We start from the raw sequence: 2,461 nt of genomic DNA on the forward strand, positions 1-2,461 counted from the left end.
GAACCAAACTCATAGCCAAAGTGAGAACTCATTAAGGAAAAACAAAATAAAACTAACAAAAATTAAGAAACATACAAAAGATAAACCTATTCACAATATTCACATATGTACAATAACCAATAACATAACACCATTGCAAATCCCCGGCAACGGCGCCATTTTGACGATTGGATTTTTGACGGTTTAGAATTTCACTAATGAAATCTAGTTGTAAAGTATAGTTTCTAAACCAACAATAATTCTCTCATGCAAAAATTTGTTTGTCACAAGTACAAACCCCTAAAATCTATAAACCGAAGTATTTAAACCTCGGGTCGTTCTCCCTAGGAATTGTAATGAAGTGTTTTGTTATTGGTTGAGTTATTTTTTGGGGTTTTGATAAGAGGCATGGAAGATAAATGGCAAGAAAGTAAAGAGATTTTAGACAAGAATTATAAATGGCAAGGGAAATATCCTAACAACTAATAAAGCTCTTGGCAAGATATGAGAACTAGAAGTCCTATCCTAGTTATCCTCCTCAATTGTGATAACAAATTATCCATTGCTCCCACATAGCCAACCTCTAACCATGGAGGAAAGTCAAGTGGATGAATCAATTTGATTCCTCAAGTCCTAATCAACTCCTAAAGGAAAGACTAGCTTTAGAGGCATTCAAATCAATTAGCAACTTCTAATTATCAATCAACAAAGGAATTAGATAACTCAAGATTCACTAATTACTCTACCTAGGCCAAGAGGAACAAAACCTACACTAAAACTAAAATAGACATTTCAACAAACACATAAAGTGCAATAGAAGTAAACATTATTAAATGCAATAATTAAAGAAATCTATAACTACAAAAATAAGAGATCAACAATGGAAGAGCAAAGAAGACACATTTATTATGAATTACCTCTTATTGAATTGGAAGAATGTAGAAGGAACAATACTAGATCTACAACAAAATATAAGAACAACATAAAAGAGGCTCTTATATGCATTTTGGCGCCAAAGTTGGTTGCTGAAAACCTTCCAAAATCGCCAGGCACGTGTTGCAATAAAAGAATCACGTGCGGACCACGACGCGTGCGCGCACGGTACGCGTGCGCGTCCTTGGCCTGTTTCACAATGTGCGCGCGAGCGCCTTGTGCGCGTGCGCGTACATGGCCTGGATCAATTCTTTGGCTTTTTGTGCTTCCCTCCACTTGTATGCTTCCTTCCTTGCTTCCTTTGATCCATGCCTAGCCTATTTCAACCTGAGATTACTAGCAAACACATCAAGGCATCTTATGGAATCAAAGAGAAGCTCGAATTCATCGAAATAAGGCTCAAAAAGCATATTTTTACACTTAAGCACGAATATGGGAGAGATAACAAAACCATGCTAATTCATAGGCTAAATGTGACAAAAGGTTATCAAGACACTCTAAATTTAATACAAAACAAACCGTCAAATTGGGGTTTGTCACACGACGTAAAAAAAAATCGGGAAAAAAACGAAAAAAAATCGGAGGAGCCTTCCGGAGATGAGGCCATTACGGCTCGCATTCAGGTGTCCTCCTCGGGATAGGGTCATTTAAAGAACGAGGGTCAGCACGACGTAAAAAAAAGGAAAAAAACGAAAAAAACAAAATCGGAGGAGCCTGCCGGAGATGAGGCCATTACGGCGCGCCTTCAGGTGTCCTCCTCGATATAGGGTCATTTAAAGAACGAGGGTCAGCACGACGTAAAAAAAAACATCGGGAAAAAATGAAAAAAATTGGAGGAGCCTTCCGGAGTTGAGGCCATTACGGCTCGCCTTCAGGTGTCCTCCTCGGGATAGTGTCATTTAAAGAACGAGGGTCAGCACGACGTAAAAAAAAAGGGGAAAAGAACGACAAAAAAATCGGAGGAGCCTGCCGGAGATGAGGCCATTACGGCTCGCCTTCAGGTGTCCTCCTCGAGATAGGGTCATTTAAAGAACGAGGGTCAACACGACATAAAAAAAAATCGGAGGAGCCTTCCGGAGATGAGGCCATTACGGCTCGCCTTCAGGTGTACTCCTCGGGATAGTGTCATTTAAAGAACGATGGTCAGCACGACGTAAAAAAAACATCGGGAAAAAAAACGAAAAAAAAATCGGAGGAGCCTTCCGGAGATGAGGCCATTACGGCTCGCCTTCAGGTGTCCTCCTCGGGATTGGGTCATTTAAAGAACGAGGGTCAGCACGACGTTAAAAAAAAAAAAAAGAGCTGCAACACGAGGACTTCTCAGGAGGTCACCCATCCTAGTACTACTCTCGCCCAAGTACACTTAACTGCGGAGTTTTGATGGGATCCGGTGCATTAGTGCTGGTATGATCGCACCTATTATAGTTCGCACAAACAATTTTCTTAACCAGGTGGCGCGATATAGTGTAACACTTTCCGCGAAGCCTTGCGGGTACCGTAGGTGCCTGCCGAGGATGAGGCCATTGTGGCTCGCCCTTAGGGGGCCTAC

General features: G+C 41.3%; 1 non-coding gene across 1 annotated transcript; it reads right to left on the bottom strand.

Moving 5' to 3' along the window:
• Positions 1 to 2,211: 2,211 nt before the first annotated feature.
• LOC127746076 (5S ribosomal RNA) lies at positions 2,212 to 2,330 on the bottom strand. The gene has a single exon (XR_008007696.1). It is a non-coding gene; the product is annotated as a 5S ribosomal RNA (ribosomal RNA).
• Between the last annotated feature and the right edge of the window lie 131 nt (positions 2,331 to 2,461).

The sequence above is a fragment of the Arachis duranensis genome, chromosome 3 (genome assembly GCF_000817695.3).
Source record: "Arachis duranensis cultivar V14167 chromosome 3, aradu.V14167.gnm2.J7QH, whole genome shotgun sequence".
NCBI classification, from domain to species: domain Eukaryota; kingdom Viridiplantae; phylum Streptophyta; class Magnoliopsida; order Fabales; family Fabaceae; genus Arachis; species Arachis duranensis.